Source organism: Stenella coeruleoalba (genome assembly GCF_951394435.1).
Source record: "Stenella coeruleoalba genome assembly, chromosome: 6".
Classification (NCBI taxonomy): Eukaryota; Metazoa; Chordata; class Mammalia; order Artiodactyla; family Delphinidae; genus Stenella; species Stenella coeruleoalba.
In genome coordinates this window covers 58,073,684-58,088,815 of record NC_137151.1, presented here as the reverse complement: position 1 = coordinate 58,088,815, position 15,132 = coordinate 58,073,684, and the positions used below count along the sequence as shown (strand labels likewise).

The 15,132-nt window shown below is 36.3% G+C and overlaps 1 protein-coding gene across 1 annotated transcript in view; it reads right to left on the bottom strand.

The window, feature by feature from the left end:
• The window catches only part of PSMD14 (proteasome 26S subunit, non-ATPase 14), a 133,289-nt gene extending 119,531 nt beyond the window's left edge, over nucleotides 1–13,758 (bottom strand). Inside the window, exons 1-2 of the mRNA XM_079923938.1 lie at nucleotides 13,301–13,758; nucleotides 11,273–11,345 (exon numbers count right to left, since the gene is read on the bottom strand). The gene's annotated coding sequence lies outside the window, so the exon portion shown is untranslated. The remainder of the gene's footprint in view (nucleotides 1–11,272; nucleotides 11,346–13,300) is intronic.
• Nucleotides 13,759–15,132: the final 1,374 nt, after the last annotated feature.

Here is a 15,132-nt window from a genome sequence, read left to right as displayed (position 1 = left end):
TTCATATACCAATTGTTAGCATTTTGTATATCTTTTCATGCCACATTTACTATTCTTTATTGTCACCTGTGTAAAATATGTTGACATCTATTGCAATTGTAATCAAATAAAGACATATATAAAACATTAGCATTAGTGGTTGAGAGCACGAATTCTAGAGCCAGAATGGGGACAATTATGCTACTTGTTAAATAGGCTTGTTGTGAGGATTAAATGACTTAATATTTGTAACGCACTTGGTAAACATTACGTGTTTGTTAATTATTATTATTATAGTTATTGCATATGACCTATAAATCAATTGACCTAGTTTGTACATGATATTTTATCTTTTTTTAGTTGCTACCCTTAAATTTTAACATGACTATTTAACTTAATGTCTACATTTAGTCTTTTCCAACACTACTTCTCCAACTCTCTGATTCTCTGACACCATCTGGGTGTCCTATAATTCAATCCTATTCTGATACTAACTACCCAGAGTCAGTGTCAGACTTCACAGGTTTAAGGGCTCAGTCTCATAAGACTGCCCTCACTCAAACATCAGGCCCAATACCAGGTTCTCAGGTTACCTATACTTCTGTCTAACTTGGCTACAAATTCCAGGGTTCCTATAACCTCTTCTTCCTCCAAAGTTTGATAATTTGCTAGAATGACTCACAGAACTCAAGAAAATGATATGCTTATTATTCCAGTTTATTATGAAGGATACAAAAGAACAGGCAGATGAAGTACATAGGGTAGAGAGGGCCCAGAGCTTCCATGCCCTCTCCAGGTATGCCACCCTCCCAGCACCTTAATCTGTTCATCAATCTGGAAGCTCCCTGAACCTCATTGTTCAGGAGTTTTAAAGAGCTCAATATCCAGCCCCTCTCCCCTCCCTGGGGGTCAGTGCATGGGGGTGAAAGTTCCTACCCTCTAATCACTTGGCCTTTCTGGTGACCAGTCCCATCCTGAGGCTATCTAGGGACCTACTCTAAGTTATCTCATTGGCATAAACTCAAGTGTGACCAAAAGGGGCTTATGATGAATGAAAAAGGTCACTCCTAGCACTCAGAAAATTACATGGGTTTTAGGAATCTTGTGCCAGGAACCATGGACAAAGGCCAAATATATTGCTTATTATACCACAGTGGCAGGTATTCAATGTCCTTTTTCCTTCCTGAGCTCGCAGAAGACCATAGTTCCCAGCCCTGTAGGAGTTGGCCAGGACAATCTGATACTTCCGGTCAATAGACTAAGAGAAGAAGTGATGTGTTTTGCTTCTGGGCTGAGGCAGTAAAAAGCCACCATGCAATTTTCCAGTTCCCTTTTCCCCTGCAGCGGCAAATGTGGATGTCTTGTGGTAAGAAGTTGGAGCCAGAAAATCAAAGAAGATGAGATTGCTACGTGACACACGAATGACAGCTGCCCTGAAGAACTGCGTCAATGAGAGTGATCTATGAGTGACAGAGAAGTAATATTTTATGTGTGAAACCACTAAGATTTTAGTTCTTGTTCGTTACCACAACATAAACCTAGCCTCTTCTGCCTAGTCTCTTCTGCTTAGTGTATATTCCTTTTTTATAATCTTCTTGCTGGGACTCTGACTAGAAGCCTTATACCAGTCAGAATCCCAGCAGGAAACAGAGACACATTCAAAAGATATCATTAAACGACAGTTTAATTAGAGACGTGGGCCAGTTTAAAGGCACTCGATTGAAGCACCTGCCAACATGAAGCCATTACTCTCCCTAAACTTGAGGGGAAGGGAGGGAGGTGGTAGTAACCAGAGCTGAGCTGAGAGCTTTAGCTGCGGGGAGGAGCCACCAGACAGGAGCTATGGCCTTAGGGGAATCCAGGCATTCTCAGACTAAGACGGGCTTCCAGATGATTCAGTCCTCAGGGCAGAGAGCAGGGTGAAGAGGATGAAGAGCAGAAAATATCCAGCACAAGCCTCATCAAGTCATTGCATATCTTGCTGTAGGATACTGAATTAACAATTACATCTGGGGCTTCCCTGGTGGCGCAGTGGTTGAGAGTCCGCCTGCCGATGCAGGGGACACGGTTCGTGCCCCGATCCGGGAAGACCCCACGTGCCGCGGAGCGGCTGGGCCTGTGAGCCATGGCTGCTGAGCCTGCGCGTCCGGAGCCTGTGCTCCGCAACGGGAGAGGCCACAACAGTGAGAGGCCCACGTACCGCAAAAAAAAAAACAAGAAACAATGACATCTAAGGAGTACGTTCATGGTCAAACTGCATCTTGACAACCACCTTGAAAGTTATAAGGATCAGGAAAAATGCGCTGACATTAGGGAACACCCTGGGATATTCAACCGAAAGAACTACACACACTTTCCCTGTGATTAGTGCATGAGAATCTAAAAATTAACACGAGAAATAAAAACATCAAATGTATACGTTTATGAATAAACTGAATAAAATTCAAAATAATTTTGGATACCCAGCAAACGTTTAGTTTCTTATGTGCTTTTTCAGTACAGAGACCTAATCTTATCAGTCTTTATAACCCTAATATCCAGCACAGTTTCCCCTACTGCCTATCATATAAAGTAAGTCTTTAAGACAGAATTCCTTACATGACCCTAATGACATTCTTGTTTTATTTCTTTTTACTTTCCCCATTGACCTCTACATCTACATGCACCTCTACATCAATACATCATATTAACTTTCAATTTTATGCTCCTAGTTTATATGCCTTTTTGCTCCCTCTTTGTCATTTTTTACCTATCACTGTGTTCTAGATCTTACTCAAAACTTCTTAAATCTTTCCTTGTCTAATCATACCCCATCTAAAACATTTCCTTTCAGTACTTGTTCAGTTTTTACTATCAACTAGCCTTGCCTATCTGTATTAAAGTGTCAAAGAATTAAAGGAACTGTATATCTACCATAGCCAGGAAATATTATATATGGTTTCACTTAATTGGCATTATTAATTCTTTATAGAAGAGAATATAGTATTTACGTTTGAACATAGCAGTAGAAGAAATTATAGAAATATATGTCAGACCAAGTAATGAACACACACAATAAACTTTTAATAGAGATGTTCTCTCTTGGGCTGGCACAAAGCACCAGAAAAAGCAGGTATGCCGTTTCTTGAACTTTGATTGTACAGTGGTTACAGGTTTTAAATGCCTTTTAAAAATTAATTTCCCTACTAAATATTTGCTGTTGTAATTAATCTCTTGTCATTTCAGCTGTATTTTGTTAGATTATAAACAGAGGCTATATATTTTTTCAATCTCATTAATTCCCCAGATCGTGTTTAGTTATGTAGAATACCTATTTAATAAATATTTGTTGGTTAATTATAATTAATCAGAAAATCCAGTTTTCCTCACAATGGGCTAATTTTGGAATGTATAATGATGCTGCTTGTAACCACTTTCATCAGAGAAAAGAGAATTCCACTCCATATTAATAATTTTTAAAAAGAGCTCGGAATGTAAGAAGACCATTCTTCATAAAATGTATATATATAATAAATAATATATCTATAATCAATATTCAATAAAGTTTTTTCTTAAACTCTATTTGTGTTGATTTTCCATTTTATATTCCTATATCTTTACTGTTTATGTTGACACGACTTTCATCATCTTCAACCTCTTCCTGACTCCGTGATTTCATTAGTCTGAATTCTTTTGAAATTAAATAAATAATTTTCAGTTTAATCTCCACAATTTAAGACATTTTTTAAACCTTTAACAAAACCTGTATATGTAGCCAGTTCCATATTGTCCTAATCCAATGACAAAACAATTACCCTGAAACTACCGTCTTTTGCCACTAGATGGCGCCTATGTCTAAGTAACAATATCTATTCTTTAAGTTTAACTATTTGGAAAAAACCTTGTCTTCCTTTGAGGTAAATCCCACTAGTGAATTTTCATGTTAGGTGAAATTTATCTAAGATTTAAAGAATTGTTCATTTTAAACAACCCAGATTAAAATCTTTCTAAAATTGGCTATACATTTCTCTCCTTTCTTAAACTAGAACATATAAAGCTGTTTCCTGATGATTGACAGTGATCATCATAAACATCAGTTACAGTACTACACAAGCATATACAGATTATTCTAGTTTTAACCCTATATTAAATGGTCTCAGATAACTATACTTTTTGAGATCATTTTTCACAGTATTTTTGTATAGTCTGGTATTTGGGGGGCTTAATTTTTAATAAGCCTTTTAGTCTTCTTTATTCCAGATACTACTTCTTAAAAGTAATTGCTAGCAGCAAGTGTCTCCTTTCCTCAAACTTTGTTTTGAAATATAGCTAATGTTTTATGATCAAATAAACCAGATAGATAAAATTATTAGAATTGGGTCAAATATAAATGCTATTGATGAATTACATAGACCTTAGTATGTTTTACGGCATCTATTTTGAATAGTCTATGACATCTGTTTTGAGTACTGAGATGTTTTGATAGTTGAAGCAGGTTAATAAGTGATATATCTTAATATATTGATTATATTTATAACTAATAGTTGAGTTGTAGAGCATTCAAAAATTTGAATGCTATTTACTATAATAACACTTCCCTTGACTTCTTTCTCCTTTTAATTTTAGCACTAATAATATTATTGATCCCATTAAGGTGACTCCAGGTCTGAGAACTTATTTCATAAAAGTAATTTCAGGTCTAGTTTTTACTATTTGGAAAAGTATTTTCATATGCCTATTGAAAAAATAATCTTGTTTATGAAAAGGAAATATTTGATGATAATAAATATTTACTAACAATAAAGTCATTCTTAAACTTTAGTATGCATCAGAATCAACTAGAGATTTTGCTACGATTGTACACAGATTCCAAGTCCCCACTTCCAGAGATCGTATTTCAGTTGGTATGAGGTGGAGACCAAGACTCTGTATTTTAAATAAACATCCCAACTGATTCTTTTACCGCTCTGTGTTTTTCAGAGTTCTCAGCTGGCACTAAAGAAGAAATTCTCATTTGAATGGATGTAATCTTGAGTGTTTTATTTTGCATTCAAAATTAAGGTGTGTTATACAATTGTAACTTACAGGAAGGAAATTAGTTTTCACATCAAAGCCTCTTCCAAAATAGGGCAATACTGGAATTTCCATTTAATACTTATTTTCTCAATAAATAGTGTTTGAAGACATCTCTTCATAGTCCAAGTCACATTTGAAGATCTAAACTAAATCTAAGCTAAAATCTAAACTAAGATCTAAACTAAAATCACTTCAGATTATTATTTATTAGTAAGACTTTCTAATATGCAGTTATGAAAAATTAATTAATATTAACATAATGATCTCAGGGTATTTTAAACACTGATCTTTACTTTTTTAAAAAATGCTCTTTCTAAAAATCAACTCTTTCCCTTCTTACCTTGTAGTAACACTTTTCCATGTCTCTTAAGTGACCCTGTTTTGAGCAGTGTTAACACTTCAGAAAAATCTCCAGATATGTGTCATGTATCTTTTGGTCCTACTTTAATAACAAAACAAAGTGTCCTTGTTATCCTCACTTGCTCAACCAATGTACATTCTTGCCCCTGTGTTTATATAATACATTCATTAGTGGTTTTTACTCTAGTGTTTTGGGCCATAAAACTAGAGTTTATTATCCTCCAGGTGATGAATCTTCTTATTTACAAATTAATTGCAGATCATGTGTGGGCAGCATGATTGCTGATCCTGCCTAACGAATACATTTAGTGTTTAATTTTTTTTTCTGTTGCTATTTTCTAATTTGAAGTGGGTAGACCAAAACCAATTAATTCTATTCCAGTTTTTCAGTACTTTGTTGCATGCTTCTTCTGTCACTACAGATGCTTATGACTCTTAATGTATGGCTTTAAATAACATCGATATTAGAGATGTGCTGATATTAAACTACATGCTCCTGATAACTGCATCTTTCAGGTAAACCAGAGCTGCTAATTACTTAAGAAATTTTAGGTTACATATTCATAATTTAAATTAATTTATCGTCAACAAACTGCTTATACTTAGATTGCTTTAATAATAATAATCATAATCATAAAAATAGAAAATTTTAGGAACATTTAAAAACATAGCAGGGGGGTGACACAGTGGTTAGGAATCCACCTGCCAATGCAGGGGACACGGGTTTGGGCCCTGGTCCGGGAAGATCCCACATACCGCAGAGCAACTAAGCCCATGTGCTGCCACAACTACTGAGCCTGCGCTCTAGAGCCTGCATGCGAGCCATAGCTACTGAGGCCTGCACGCCTGGAGCCTGTGCTGGGCAACAAAAGAAGCCACCGCAATGAGAAGCCCGCGCACTGCAACGAAGAGTAGCCCCCACTCACCACCACTAGAGAAAGCCCGTGCGCAGCAATGAAGACCCAACACAGCCAAAAAATAAATAAATAAAATAAATAAATTTAAAAAAAAATAATAAAAACATAGCTCAAAGACGATAATAGGTAGTTGAATGTAATTTTACCAGAGGGCAGTTTTGTGGGTTTTTAAAATATCTGAATATAAAATTAAGAAACAGACATCTGAGATATTTTAGATGTAGAAGTTAGTAGGTTTTTGTACTCCTCAATATCTAGTCAGTCAAGACGTGAATGAAGCAAAAAAAACAACCTTGTATTTGTGAAGACAAGCATTATTGAGGCTATTATAAAATTTCTGGTGAACTTTAAATCTCATGATGAAATTTTAGCATTAGTGAGTGAGTGGTAAGGTAAATTAAGTGAACAGGTAAATATTTATGTAAATATAACATGACACAGCCATTACCCTAACACAACAAGAATCCAGTGTATAGTAGAAGTATCTTTAGTTTTCTCATGTTAAAAAAATTGTGACCTGGTTCTATATCATAATATTAGTCTAGGGCTTCCCTGGTGGCACAGTGGTTGAGAGTCCGCCTGCCGATGCAGGGGATGCGGGTTCGTGCCCCGGTCTGGGAGGATCCCACATGCCGCGGAGCGGCTGGGCCCGTGGGCCATGGCCGCTGAGCCTGCGCGTCCGGAGCTTGTGCTCCGCGGCGGGAGAGGCCACAGCGGTGGGAGACCCACATACCGCAAAAACAAACAAACAAAAAACCAAAAACATAATATTAGTCTAATGACACTTCAGTGACCCTAACATAATAACAGACAACCAGGTACCACCACCCCCCAAATTATGTGACATTACCAAGCACTAGACACTTGAAACATAAAGAGTAGTGAGTGTGATATAAATAAATTTAAATATAACTATTTTTTAGTATGTATTATATTTCTAGCACTGTGCTAGGCCTGATCATATAGGTTATTTCATTTAATCCTCAATTGTATATATCCTCTACAGATGAAGAAATTGTAATTTATTCCTGACTTCTTAGTTTTCCTGCTCTCAATTATATATGCTCCAGTGGAAGTAAGCATTACCATCACTAGAATTATTAATGCTAAGGCTGTGTAAGCACTTGAAGAGATTAAGGTATCAAATGGGTCCTTGAACTGGATGAATTTGAAATTCATCCAACCCTAAGATTCTATACATTTATGTAACACTGCTCTGTTTTAGCCTTAAAAACCATACAGCAGGGCAAAAAAACAGCAGGATAGTACAAATACGAAGAATCAACCATGTTCTGATGTTCATAGATAGGCCATATTCATGGCAATCTGTCCAGGAGAGTTTGGAGTTGATTATGCATGCAAAATTAATCCTTTGTCCTTAATCGTCCACATCATAGTAAAACAATCACCTAATACATAAAACATGAGAAAGAATTGGTTAGAAAGGACTCCCCCCACCCCAATTTTCTAAGCAGTCAGCTTTATACTCTCACCTACAGAATGAGCAGAGGTTAGAACATTCTAATTCTATTTCTCTGTAGGACACCAAAAATAGAAGCAGTTTGCATTGAAATAGTACTGTGACTAAGCCTAGCCTCACTGTTGCATGTTTCTAATTGCATGCACTTCAAGGTTTGAATTTTTTTAGAAATCTATTAAAAGTTAGGAAAGTAGGCCCTACAGTATGACTTATAGTTTACTTTTAAATATTTCAACTACTTAAAATTCATTAGTATTTAAGGCAGTGTTATTTTTCACTTCTTTTAACTTCATTCCTTTTCATTTTTATAAATAGTCATACAGATAAGTTATATGCTTATGTGCATGGGCTTTAAAAAAATAACCTGGAGGGCTTCGCTGGTGGCGCAGTGGTTGAGAGTCCGCCTGCCGATGCAGGGGACACGGGTTCATGCCCCGGTCCAGGAAGATCCCACATGCTGCGCAGCGGCTGGGCCCGTGAGCCATGGCCACTGAGCCTGCGGGTCCGGAGCCTGTGCTCTACAACGGGAGAGGCCACAACAGTGAGAGGCCCGCGTACCGCACACAAAAAATAAATAAATAAAATAAAATAACCTGGAAAAAAAAGATGGCCAGTCATAAAAAATATAGAATAGGGACTAAAGAATATTTGATAAACTTTGTCTTACTTTAATATCAACTTTTGGCAATTTTACATGATAATTTGTGTTTGAATAAACTCCAATGGCAAAGAATTCTTAAGTGTTTGCTACAATGAATGGGAACGAAAAGTTTGGTTTTCCTGCTTTCATATGTCTTTTTCCGCAGTAAAATTGCTTTTTTATTGGGCAAGTAGGTTCTTAGAGTCAGTTCCTAATTTCTCATTAGAGTCAATTTTAACCTCTACTTTTTTATTGTGGTAAAATACACAATATAAAATTCACCATTTTAGCCATTTTTAAGTGTAGAGTTCAGTAGCATTAAGTACATTCACGTTGTTGAACAGTCATGACCACCATCCATCTTCAACCCTCCATCCTGTTTTTTTTTTTTAACCCTTATTGCTACAGATACAGAATTGGACCATTGCTGCAGCTTTTCTGACCCCCATTTTCCCTTCCTTAGCTGGCTTCCACAAGATAAATTTGCCAAAGGCCTTCTAACCTAAAGGCTGCGTTTGTTTGTATTTACTATCAACAGATACTAGTAGCATGAGGTAGCTAAGGAAAGTGATCGCATTAGCAAGTAGATGGGCCAACACAAATTATGAGGAGTCATAAGAATGTTTACAGGCTCAAAGACGTTTTGAACTTTCTGTAAAATTACAATCGTATATTTGAAAAAAAGAATTAAAAAAAAAACTATAAAACTAAAAGCTCAAGTTTAAAGCTATGAAATCCTGTAGCACAGACTTTTCCCTCCAGAATATGAAATACAGCTCACAAGATATGAAATTATATGATATTGGGGATAAAATCTGTGAAAATGTCAATGCTTTGTACATTAATTATTTGTATATCTGAACATATTACCATAGATATTGAACCTCCAAAATAGCTTCATACAGCTGTTCTCAAAACATATGTGTAAGATAAGGCCAAACTCACTCTTCCAGTATATCTATTCATTCCATAATTTAGTTTTCAATTGAGCCTGAACATATATCAGGTGAAAATAAGATGATCCAGATCTGTCAGTATTGGTGTATATGGTTCATTTGTTATAATTTGTGGAATGCTTGCAAGCGCTCTTGGTGAGCATTCTCACATGGAGAGAGATAAGAAAGAGACAAGATGGCAAAGGTCAGTCAAGTTGTGCAGTTTCGTGAAGTGATCAAATACAATAAGTTTTAAACAAACAAGGCAAATTGTTGGCTTATTCAAAGGCAAGGTGCTATAGTACAGTATTTGAGTGCAAATTATTTGATATCTTAAAAGCTATTTCTTATTATTTCTTTTCAGTCTAAAGTGACTGACAACACTTCTGAAATCACTTGCTTCCATTTGAGTGGCATTTCATTAAAAATCCCAAGCTAGGATCCCTCTTATTCTTTTATTAAGTATTGCAGTCTACATCAAAACTGTCTACAACCATGAGTCGTTTGTGTTTACGTCTTTGCATTAACTGCCTTTCGATTATATTGAGAAAATCACTTTTGTTTTTCAATTACTTATTAGATTCCAAAAGAAACAGTTGTCAGAAATAAGTTTACAGTGGCGAATGCTGCATCAATAGGTGTAAAATCAGATTCTGTAATTTTTATTTAAGAAAAGGGACCTGCCACACTATCCACTGTTCCTTTGCTTGCCGATTTTTGGTAGTGATGGTATACCTAATTCCAAAGAGAAAGTTTTGTTTTTTAAAAAACAAGGTAGTGTACTTTACCAAGCATATCATGAGCTACCTTGACATTTTTCAGGAAATGAGTTTTTTTCAGCCTTCCTTCTTTATATGTCTTAATTTTCTCTCTGAAATGATACGATCATCTCTTCATCCCACAAGTAAATCTATTTCAGAATCAAAGTGCACAGCAGAGAGCCAATGATTGAACATATTTAGTGTAAAAATGGAGAAATGACAAAGACTGCAGAGAAAACTAAAGGTCCACCAATGCAAGTAGATGTTATGCTAAAATAAAGTTTATAATTTTGGGTTTTTTTCTACCCTTTACATTTCTCTTAAGGTCAACTTCTGCACTTCAAAATCAATGACTAAAGTAGCATAAGCAAGAACAGTAGGTAGATATGTTGTCTGATAGGGTTATGTTGATGCCAATCCTCATTTGAGGTAAAAGAACCACTGCTGATTTGCACATATGAAAACAAGGCCACAGAAGACATTTAGGTTCTTGCTTAAACCCATCAAACCTTGCCATGAAATTGCCACGTGGAAGATTTTGATGCAAATAATGACTACAGAAGTATAGTGCTTGCAAATACTCAGAAGCTAATTTAAAATTACGAAAGGCAAAGAATGAACGGCCTGGCTTTGAAAACAAAACTGTTGCGTTGAAGTGTAGCCAACTAGGCAAAAACAAATGGTTGCTGGAGACCCCGTCAAGTGGATAAGTTATTTTGGGTGTACCTGAGGAGGGACAAAGATGAGAGAAGCCATTTCAGAGCAGTTCTGCTTTCTGCCTCTTTTGTTCTTGCCAGGGTGCCCATTTTTAAAGTATTCAAACAAAGAACCACAAACCGCCAGTCACACCATAATACCAGCTTGTGTTTACATTTTCAGCTCTCCGGATCGTGATCCTATTCAGTGCACACAGAGCGAGTGCTCGTGTACACGCGCCCGTCCGCCATCAGGAGGAATGAAACTGTAAACACAAGCTGGTATTTTGGTGTGATCACGCTAATATGGCGGCTTGCGAGGTCAAGGGGTGGAAGGTGAATTATAGATCCAGAATTTCCTTGCTTTTGTCAGTTTAAGTCAGGCTGCTTACGTAGTAGCTGCTTTTCCAACTTGAATAACTCGGCTCTTTTAAAGAAATGAAGACCTACCTTAAATAATTAGAGGGACTGCACTGGAGAACTGTCTTCCCAGGAAAGTAGTGGAAGTCCCATTCCTCAGAACCTATAAAATTAGACCATGAAAGGCATGTAACAGTCTAGTTCAGAAAGTAACCGTGTGTTGGTCACGGCAAAAAGTGTTGGGTAAAATAATCCAATGCCTCCTAGAGAATGGCCTTGAGGACACAGGGAGGGGGAAGGGTAAGCTGGGATGAAGTGAGAGAGTGGCATGGACATACATACACTACCAAATGTAAAATAGGTAGCTAGTGGGAAGCAACCGCATAGCACAGGGAGATCAGCTCGGTGCTCTGTGACCACCTAGAGGGGTGGGATAGGGAGGGTGGGAGGGAGATGCAAGAGGGAGAGGATATGGGGATATATGTATACGTATAGCTGATTCACTTTGTTATAAAGCAGAAACTAACACAACATTGTGAAGCAATTATACTCCAATAAAGATGTTTAAAAAAAATAATCCAATGCCTCTGCAGGACTTCATATCTCAAAAGAAAACCATTTAGGTGGCTTGTTTTACTGTGAGAAGTTCACTTAACCAAGAAAATTGGGGAGAAAAAAGTTGTTTAATTGTTCAGTCAGTGTACCCTATAGAGAAATGGACCAAGTTTGAGATGTAACTCAGCATACTTTTCCCACCTTATTCTTGAACAAAAATTTATTTTTGCCTTTCAGTTACAGGTAGATAATATATCCTTAACCAAAGTTATGCTAGATGGGATCTTCAAGATTATTTGGACTTTGAAGTACTACAGAAGTATCATCAGTACAAAAAATATCAGAAGGGTTTCCCAACTCACCCCAACAAGGACAAGGAAAAAGATCATTAAGACCAGATTTGTTGGAGCTCAATTCCTATAGAAACATATGCTAGCTAATAAATAAAATTATTTTTATAGTCTCATTAATTTCTTCATACAGGTACAGGGAAATATAATCCTTTCAGTCTGTTACTTTTTTTTAAAGTATAAAATTACTAAAATCATCAATGTTAGAAAGATGAATGGTGGTTTCAATACATGGGATGCATTTATCTTGCTCTTGGCTCTTTTGAGTGAAGGTTACATGAGGACTGGTTATATTTTTAGTAAAACAATTTAAAATTTCCATTCCAGCTGACAACAGACATTTCTTTCAATGTGTATTATTTAGATTTGTGTGAAAAACAGTCCTAAAGTATAATTCAGTTATCAAACTGTGTTTGTCTGTTGTCTATGTCTGTTGTGCATGTTTGTTGTTCTGTGTACAGAAATGGAAAACAGAAAGAAAATTTTCTTCTTTATATGTGAAATTATTTCCAGTTCATTAGAAACAAAACTTTGAAAAAAAGCTCAAAGAAGGGAGATTTTTCATTTTAAGGTGAACAGGCCAATAATAATAATTGTATATAATAATAATTTTCTATACATTCAATATATATTTTTTAGTTGTTCCATAAGGAACAATCATTCCTGTGACAACACTGCAATTTCTAGAAGTAAAAAGTTCAGGTAGTCCTTTGGTCCATTATAACCTTAGAACTTTCCATAAGCATGAAATTATCAGCCAACCGTACGTTGAGATATGTGGAGTTCCCTTCTCTTAAAACCCATTTCTGATTAATGCATAACAATTGACCACTTCCTCCTTTCATGTGCATGTGTTCATATGTAATAGTATTTGTAATGGATGTATATAAATAGCTATATAAGAAGCAAACCTATAAAAATAACTAGAATAACTAAATAATCCATACTAGCCTATTTTAAGTAAATTCATTTTGGGCTTATCTTGTCTATCCTGTTACACCATCAACTGTTTCAAAATCTGAACTACATTTAAATGAAAGTTATAGTTCCCACAGTATCACTTATTCTGCTGGCCTTGGTCAGTAATGATTAAAAATGGAGGTGGAGGGAGGTAAGAAAATAGAATGTAAGAGAGGCCAATGTCCTGAAGGACTGTAAAGACCTCAGTAGGATTTTCCATATTTTTAGAAATCACTAACATATCTCTTATTACCTGGTCTACAACAACGTCTTCAGTTTTCCACTGATTGTAGACAACTGGTTTTTTTTTTGGCCGTGCCTCACGGCAAGTGGGAACACCAGACAGAGAAGTCCCGACATACAACTCTTTTAGGAGGAGAGGAGAGAGAAGTAGATTTAAAGAATAAAGAAAATAAGGGGCTTCCCTGGTGGCGCAGTGGTTGAGAGTCCGCCTGCTGATGCTAGGGGACACGGGTTTGTACCCCGGTCCGGGAAGATCCCACATGCCGCGGAGTGGCTGGGCCCGTGAGCCATGGCCGCTGAGCCTGCGCGTCCGGAGCCTCCGCCTCCGGAGCTTGCGCGTTCGGAGCCTGCGCGTTCGGAGCCTGCGCGTCCGAAGCCTGTGCTCCGCAACGGGAGAGGCTACAGCAGTGAGAGGCCCACATACCGCAAAAAAAAAAGAAAATAATATGAATGATGAAAAACAAGCAAAAAGCCACCCTATTTCTTGCTGCATTTTCCTGCTTTAAGGGTTTTTACCTGCCTCTTTCTTCCTTGGAGTGTTTTAATAGAAAAATGTATGAAAGTAGCTTATTTTCTACTTATTTAGTTAAAATTCTTATCTTCTTGATAAAGTGGGTGGCTATTTCTTAATTTGAATAGTTAGAGCAGAAGAGGGTAGCCATCATTAGATTTTGTATCATTTTACTACCTTAATGCCTTTTAATTTGAAAAACAGTGATAAGTTTTATGAAATGATTATTTGGCTAGTGGTTCTTCTACTGACTAGATCAGATTCTGTAGAAGCTAAGGGGACAGGTGATGCCTAAATTTGCTTCTTAATAATGTTAGAAGTCAGCTCAAAAGATCATTGAATGAGACAACCTCAGGCCTCAATCATGAAAAAATTTTCGTCTTTTCAAGACAGAAATCTGTTCAGATTAAGTTAGGCTTCAGAGAAAATAATGAATGACTTGGTTTAGATATTAGAAGTTTTAAAAAGTGGAGATCAAAGCCTGTAGCTGAAATCTAAGTGAGAGTTTACATAGAGCAAGCATAAGTTTAAGCATTTATAACGTTTAAAAAGTTTACCTTCTTTCTAAGGCAATTTCTCATATGTGAGAATTTCTCTTCCTTATTCATTATTTAAAATATTTCTCATATGATAATATAGAAATAGGAAAATAATTTTATAACAAAACATTAGATTGTATACAAGTATATGTAAAAGTAGAGAATAAGAAATGACAAGAGATAAGTAATGCTTTTGTATTTGAATTACAAAGGCATGGACAAGACTTAGTCTCAGCAATAAATACCATGTGTGAGGCAAATAAATAGGAAATAATATATCACAATGGAATATACATTAATAAATACTAATACCTAGTGGGATTAAAGCAAAGTAAGATAGACTTAAAGAAAAATATTAATCTACTCAGATATTAATCAATATAAGACAATCAGATAAAATCCTAACATGGGATGTATCTACTCATTCAAAGAACTATTCTATCTTTAAGTCTTGGTAGAAATGACCAGCTGCATCTCCCTAGAAGTTTACCAGGAGGGACCAACACTCTAGGTTCACGGTAGTCTCAACACCACATGTATGAATAGTATCCATTGGATTAAATAGAAATTTGTTACTTTGCCTCTAAACAAAGAGGGGAACATAATCTGTACAAGGCATTTTCTAGGCATATCTTGATTTATTTCCCTTTTTTATTTTTAAGAGATTGTTCTTTGTTTACTGTTTGTAGCCTTGTAATGGGTGGGATGTGTGAAGAGAGGAATGGCAGAAAAGACAGAGCTGTAGAGAATAATTATAAATACATCATACTTTAACCATTGTTTAAGAAGGAA